The sequence below is a fragment of the Schistocerca cancellata genome, chromosome 7 (assembly GCF_023864275.1).
Source record: "Schistocerca cancellata isolate TAMUIC-IGC-003103 chromosome 7, iqSchCanc2.1, whole genome shotgun sequence".
NCBI classification, from domain to species: Eukaryota; Metazoa; Arthropoda; class Insecta; order Orthoptera; family Acrididae; genus Schistocerca; species Schistocerca cancellata.
In genome coordinates this window covers 298,740,438-298,747,937 of record NC_064632.1, presented here as the reverse complement: position 1 = coordinate 298,747,937, position 7,500 = coordinate 298,740,438, and the positions used below count along the sequence as shown (strand labels likewise).

Sequence of the window (7,500 nt, the reverse complement as noted above, 5' to 3'; positions counted from 1 at the left end):
CCAAGCACCAGCATGGACCAACGTCCGGTGCATCCTATCCGCCACAGTACACCAACTACGCTATGATAACCAGACCGGGAGGTCCAATCATAAAACAGAATACCCCACTCGTCCGACAACCACAATTGCTCAGAGAAGCCACCAACACCCACACATGTCCTACACAGGGGTGCACCCAACATCACCACACTGCCTCGTCTTACAGCACAAACACACTGGCAGGAATGAAACACACAGGTCTGCCGCAACCACAGACACGGCTCGCCCCCTCTCACTAGCGAAAAGCGCATCCCGACGTGACATAACTCCTTTGACACACTGACGCTGCCTCGGGCATCCACGTCCTACGGTCGATATCAACGAACCTCACCCCCCCCCCCACAACACGCCATCCCATACCACATTGTGTACCGTACCCAAACCTAACGTGTACTGTACTACAACGCAATGTGTACCATAACACAACCCAGTTTGTACCTTAACCCAACCCAGTTTGTACCTTAACCTAACCTATGTCACCTTAACCTAACCTATGTCACCTTAACCTAACCTATGTCACCTTAACCTAACCTATGTCACCTTAACCTAACCTATGTCACCTTAACCTAACCTATGTCACCTTAACCTAACCTATGTCACCTTAACCTAACCTATGTCACCTTAACCTAACCTATGTCACCTTAACCTAACCCATCTTGCACCTTAACCTAACCCATCTTGCACCTTAACCTAACCCATCTTGCACCCTAACCTATGTCACCTTAACCTAACCCATCTTGCACCTTAACCTAACCCATCTTGCACCCTAACCTATGTTGCACCTTAACCTAACCTGTGTTGCACCTTAACCTACCTCAATTTGCACCGCAATGTAACTCAATTTGCACCGCAATGTAACTCAATTTGCACCGCAATGTAACGCAATTTGCACCGCAATGTAACGCAATTTGCACCGCAATGTAACGCAATTTGCACCGCAATGTAATGCAATTTGCACCGCAATGTAATGCAATTTGCACCGCAATGTAATGCAATTTGCACCGCAATGTAATGCAATTTGCACCGCAATGTAATGCAATTTGCACCGCAATGTAATGCAATTTGCACCGCAATGTAATGCAATTTGCACCGCAATGTAATGCAATTTGCACCGCAATGTAATGCAATTTGCACCGCAATGTAATGCAATTTGCACCGCAATGTAATGCAATTTGCACCGCAATGTAATGCAATTTGCACCGCAATGTAATGCAATTTGCACCGCAATCTACCCCCAAGTTGTGCCTTAACCTAACCCACGGTGTGCCTTAACCTAACCCACGGTGTGCCTTAACCTAACCCACGTTGTGCCTTAACCTAACCCACGTTGTGCCTTAACCTAACCCACGTTGTGCCTTAACCTAACCCACGTTGTGCCTTAACCTAACCCACGTTGTGCCTTAACCTAACCCACGTTGTGCCTTAACCTAACCCACGTTGTGCCTTAACCTAACCCACGTTGTGCCTTAACCTAACCCACGTTGTGCCTTAACCTAACCCACGTTGTGCCTTAACCTAACCCACGTTGTGCCTTAACCTAACCCACGTTGTGCCTTAACCTAACCCACGTTGTGCCTTAACCTAACCCACGTTGTGCCTTAACCTAACCCACGTTGTGCCTTAACCTAACCCACGTTGTGCCTTAACCTAACCCACGTTGTGCCTTAACCTAACCCACGTTGTGCCTTAACCTAACCCACGTTGTGCCTTACCCTGCTCTGTAATTGGCATATGACACGTTACATTAATGTATTGTTGTCCAACCGCAACCCGCTCAGAATTTTGTGTACACAGCTACGTGTCATCTCCCCATAACAGCTGCATTGCAGTGTGGTACGCCATAGAGACGTGTGGGAGTAATGGACGCAGTGGATGGCGATCAGCATGAGCCGTCTGTTCATGTAGTGGCGCGTGTATGCAGACGTAGTAGTCTCTTCTCACACAATGTGATAGCACGGTGCCCCGCGTTCCACATCTGCGACATGCTACAGAGGCCGGTTGACAGTTGGTCGCGCAATGGACATCGCATACGTACGGGGGCACCTTCCACGTGCCCTCTAGTCGGGCACATTTTGTTGCGTGGATGTGAGCGGATGTAGTGTGTCTTGACACCTGACAGGCAGGCATGCAATAATAGTTGACTTTGCAAACGGGGATGGACGTGTACGTTTACTGGTGACGTTACGCACATGAACAACTGGTAACCCGTTGTGGTGCGGTTGTCCTTGCTGGAGGTACATCTGTGAGGGCAACGATCGGTACAGCTACGAAGCGGTCCCCACCATACCAACGAACGTGAATGTGAATCTGGGTGTGAAGCGATACGCGGCTGTGGGTGGGTGGGACTGTCCCCGGCCGGTGAGGGGGGGCCGCCCGGCGTGCTGGCCGCGCGGTGCGTGGGCGCACGCGCTACAGCCGGCTGGTGGGGGCGCCCAGTGGCAGGCGCGCCGGCCGACGGACGCGGCAGGCGGCGCACCTGCGCGCCGGGGCACCCTGCGCGCGGCGCCGTGCAGCCAAAGTGGGTCCTCGCCGGCCCGGTGCGAAGCGCGGTGGACATCTGCAGTGTGCTGGTCCGATTGAGGACTGTGTGCGTTGAGGATGCGCCGCCGCCCGGCACTCGGCGCCGCGACGCCGTCTGCTGCTCGGTCGCCCCAGCGGTTCTCGCTGGTGGTTTGTATCGCAGTTGTGCAGACGTGTTGGCACGTGCGCTGTGCTGGGAGAGTTCGCTTCGGCACCCACGTGGGGCCTTTGCCCTTCTGTGGCGCTGGCGTTGGAGCTGCCGGTCACCATAGGTGGCGCGTGTTGTCTCCCGCCGGCAATGCCACGACAGCACGCTCCCGGGCCTCTGTCGGCAGCGGCACGGGTGGTCGCACCTAAAGCGTCTACTCGCCTAACTCCGGGCGATTGCGCCTCTCTCGAACCCGACCAAGTACTTAGGACGGCGCTGCGCGCCGCCGGGACCTGAGAGGGTTTCGAGGTGTATTGTGCAGGGGAGCTCAGCCTCCTCCTGTTTGCAGAATAATTGAGCGGACGCTTGCGTGTTCGCGCGGGCCCCTGGGACACACTCCCGGGCGGCCGGCTGCTCAGCTCTAGTTGACGCAGCTCCCTGGTTGATCCTGCCAGTAGTCATATGCTTGTCTCAAAGATTAAGCCATGCATGTCTCAGTACAAGCCGCATTAAGGTGAAACCGCGAATGGCTCATTAAATCAGTTATGGTTCCTTAGATCGTACCCACGTTACTTGGATAACTGTGGTAATTCTAGAGCTAATACATGCAAACAGAGTCCCGACCAGAGATGGAAGGGACGCTTTTATTAGATCAAAACCAATCGGTCGGCTCGTCCGGTCCGTTTGCCTTGGTGACTCTGAATAACTTTGGGCTGATCGCACGGTCCTCGTACCGGCGACGCATCTTTCAAATGTCTGCCTTATCAACTGTCGATGGTAGGTTCTGCGCCTACCATGGTTGTAACGGGTAACGGGGAATCAGGGTTCGATTCCGGAGAGGGAGCCTGAGAAACGGCTACCACATCCAAGGAAGGCAGCAGGCGCGCAAATTACCCACTCCCGGCACGGGGAGGTAGTGACGAAAAATGACGATACGGGACTCATCCGAGGCCCCGTAATCGGAATGAGTACACTTTAAATCCTTTAACGAGTATCTATTGGAGGGCAAGTCTGGTGCCAGCAGCCGCGGTAATTCCAGCTCCAATAGCGTATATTAAAGTTGTTGCGGTTAAAAAGCTCGTAGTTGGATTTGTGTCCCACGCTGTTGGTTCACCGCCCGTCGGTGTTTAACTGGCATGTATCGTGGGACGTCCTGCCGGTGGGGCGAGCCGAAGGCGTGCGACCGCCTCGTGCGTGTTCGTGCGTCCCGAGGCGGACCCCGTTGAAATCCTACCAAGGTGCTCTTTATTGAGTGTCTGGGTGGGCCGGCACGTTTACTTTGAACAAATTAGAGTGCTTAAAGCAGGCAAGCCCGCCTGAATACTGTGTGCATGGAATAATGGAATAGGACCTCGGTTCTATTTTGTTGGTTTTCGGAACCCGAGGTAATGATTAATAGGGACAGGCGGGGGCATTCGTATTGCGACGTTAGAGGTGAAATTCTTGGATCGTCGCAAGACGAACAGAAGCGAAAGCATTTGCCAAGTATGTTTTCATTAATCAAGAACGAAAGTTAGAGGTTCGAAGGCGATCAGATACCGCCCTAGTTCTAACCATAAACGATGCCAGCCAGCGATCCGCCGCAGTTCCTCCGATGACTCGGCGGGCAGCCTCCGGGAAACCAAAGCTTTTGGGTTCCGGGAGAAGTATGGTTGCAAAGCTGAAACTTAAAGGAATTGACGGAAGGGCACCACCAGGAGTGGAGCCTGCGGCTTAATTTGACTCAACACGGGAAACCTCACCAGGCCCGGACACCGGAAGGATTGACAGATTGATAGCTCTTTCTTGATTCGGTGGGTGGTGGTGCATGGCCGTTCTTAGTTGGTGGAGCGATTTGTCTGGTTAATTCCGATAACGAACGAGACTCTAGCCTGCTAACTAGTCGCGTGACATCCTTCGTGCTGTCAGCGATTACTTTTCTTCTTAGAGGGACAGGCGGCTTCTAGCCGCACGAGATTGAGCAATAACAGGTCTGTGATGCCCTTAGATGTTCTGGGCCGCACGCGCGCTACACTGAAGGAATCAGCGTGTCTTCCTAGGCCGAAAGGTCGGGGTAACCCGCTGAACCTCCTTCGTGCTAGGGATTGGGGCTTGCAATTGTTCCCCATGAACGAGGAATTCCCAGTAAGCGCGAGTCATAAGCTCGCGTTGATTACGTCCCTGCCCTTTGTACACACCGCCCGTCGCTACTACCGATTGAATGATTTAGTGAGGTCTTCGGACTGGTACGCGGCATCGACTCTGTCGTTGCCGATGCTACCGGAAAGATGACCAAACTTGATCATTTAGAGGAAGTAAAAGTCGTAACAAGGTTTCCGTAGGTGAACCTGCGGAAGGATCATTACCGACTAGACTGCATGTCTTTCGATGTGCGTGTCGTGTCGCGCAACACGCTACCTGTACGGCAGCAGCCGTGCGCCGCGTGCGGAACAACGCGTGCCTCTCAAAACTAACTGAAAAATGTTGTGTGGTACGAGCGCTGAAGCTCTGGAGCGGCTGGCCTGCGGCATCTGGCGCCTGGCGCCGGTTTTGAATGACTTTCGCCCGAGTGCCTGTCCGCTCCGGTGTGGAGCCGTACGACGCCCATCGGCCGTGAGGCCGTTGGACACAGGAATACTGGAACAGGGGCCGTCAAACGCCTCAGTCCCGCCTATGCAACTGTCTTGAAAGAGACAGTGGAAACTAAATGAAAAAGATCACCCAGGACGGTGGATCACTCGGCTCGTGGGTCGATGAAGAACGCAGCAAATTGCGCGTCGACATGTGAACTGCAGGACACATGAACATCGACGTTTCGAACGCACATTGCGGTCCATGGATTCCGTTCCCGGGCCACGTCTGGCTGAGGGTCGGCTACGTATACTGAAGCGCGCGGCGTTTGTCCCGCTTCGGAGACCTGGGAGTGTCGTGGCCGCCTGTGGGGCCGGCCGCGTCTCCTCAAACGTGCGATGCGCGCCCGTCGCCTGGCGGTTCGCATACCGGTACTTACTCGGTAGCGTGCACAGCCGGCTGGCGGTGTGGCGTGCGACACCTCGTACAACGACCTCAGAGCAGGCGAGACTACCCGCTGAATTTAAGCATATTACTAAGCGGAGGAAAAGAAACTAACAAGGATTCCCCCAGTAGCGGCGAGCGAACAGGGAAGAGTCCAGCACCGAACCCCGCAGGCTGCCGCCTGTCGTGGCATGTGGTGTTTGGGAGGGTCCACTACCCCGACGCCTCGCGCCGAGCCCAAGTCCAACTTGAATGAGGCCACGGCCCGTAGAGGGTGCCAGGCCCGTAGCGGCCGGTGCGAGCGTCGGCGGGACCTCTCCTTCGAGTCGGGTTGCTTGAGAGTGCAGCTCCAAGTGGGTGGTAAACTCCATCTGAGACTAAATATGACCACGAGACCGATAGCGAACAAGTACCGTGAGGGAAAGTTGAATAGAACTTTGAAGAGAGAGTTCAAAAGTACGTGAAACCGTTCTGGGGTAAACGTGAGAAGTCCGAAAGGTCGAACGGGTGAGATTCACGCCCATCCGGCCACTGGCTCCCGCCCTCGGCAGATGGGGCCGGCCGCCCGCGCGGAGCAATCCGCGGCGGGGTCGTGTCCGGTTGCCTTTCCACTCGCCGCGGGGTGGGGCCGTTCCGGTGTGCGGTGGGCCGCACTTCTCCCCTAGTAGGACGTCGCGACCCGCTGGGTGCCGGCCTACGGCCCGGGTGCGCAGCCTGTCCTTCCGCGGGCCTCGGTTCGCGTCTGTTGGGCAGAGCCCCGGTGTCCTGGCTGGCTGCTCGGCGGTATATCTGGAGGAGTCGATTCGCCCCTTTGGGCGCTCGGGCTCCCGGCAAGCGCGCGCGGTTCTTCCCGGATGACGGACCTACCTGGCCCGGCCCCGGACCCGCGCCGCTGTTGGCTCGGGATGCTCTCGGGCGGAATAATCGCTCCCGTCAGCGGCGCTTCAGCTTTGGACAATTTCACGACCCGTCTTGAAACACGGACCAAGGAGTCTAACATGTGCGCGAGTCATTGGGCTGTACGAAACCTAAAGGCGTAATGAAAGTGAAGGTCTCGCCTTGCGCGGGCCGAGGGAGGATGGGGCTTCCCCGCCCTTCACGGGGCGGCGGCCTCCGCACTCCCGGGGCGTCTCGTCCTCATTGCGAGGTGAGGCGCACCTAGAGCGTACACGTTGGGACCCGAAAGATGGTGAACTATGCCTGGCCAGGACGAAGTCAGGGGAAACCCTGATGGAGGTCCGTAGCGATTCTGACGTGCAAATCGATCGTCGGAGCTGGGTATAGGGGCGAAAGACTAATCGAACCATCTAGTAGCTGGTTCCCTCCGAAGTTTCCCTCAGGATAGCTGGTGCTCGTACGAGTCTCATCCGGTAAAGCGAATGATTAGAGGCCTTGGGGCCGAAACGACCTCAACCTATTCTCAAACTTTAAATGGGTGAGATCTCCGGCTTGCTTGATATGCTGAAGCCGCGAGCAAACGACTCGGATCGGAGTGCCAAGTGGGCCACTTTTGGTAAGCAGAACTGGCGCTGTGGGATGAACCAAACGCCGAGTTAAGGCGCCCGAATCGACGCTCATGGGAAACCATGAAAGGCGTTGGTTGCTTAAGACAGCAGGACGGTGGCCATGGAAGTCGGAATCCGCTAAGGAGTGTGTAACAACTCACCTGCCGAAGCAACTAGCCCTGAAAATGGATGGCGCTGAAGCGTCGTGCCTATACTCGGCCGTCAGTCTGGCAGTCATGGCCGGTCCTTGCGGCCGGCCGCGAAGCCCTGACGAGTAGGAGGGTCGCGGCGGTG

At 55.7% G+C, this 7,500-nt stretch overlaps 2 non-coding genes and 1 pseudogene across 2 annotated transcripts; all 3 read left to right on the top strand.

The window, feature by feature from the left end:
- Nucleotides 1-3,142: 3,142 nt before the first annotated feature.
- LOC126093603 (small subunit ribosomal RNA) lies at nt 3,143-5,051 on the top strand. Its single transcript, XR_007521733.1, has one exon. It is a non-coding gene; the product is annotated as a small subunit ribosomal RNA (ribosomal RNA).
- A 353-nt stretch (nt 5,052-5,404) lies between these two features.
- LOC126093229 (5.8S ribosomal RNA) lies at nt 5,405-5,559 on the top strand. The gene has a single exon (XR_007521428.1). It is a non-coding gene; the product is annotated as a 5.8S ribosomal RNA (ribosomal RNA).
- A 188-nt stretch (nt 5,560-5,747) lies between these two features.
- LOC126093709 (large subunit ribosomal RNA) overlaps nt 5,748-7,500 on the top strand; it is a 4,808-nt pseudogene continuing 3,055 nt past the window's right edge.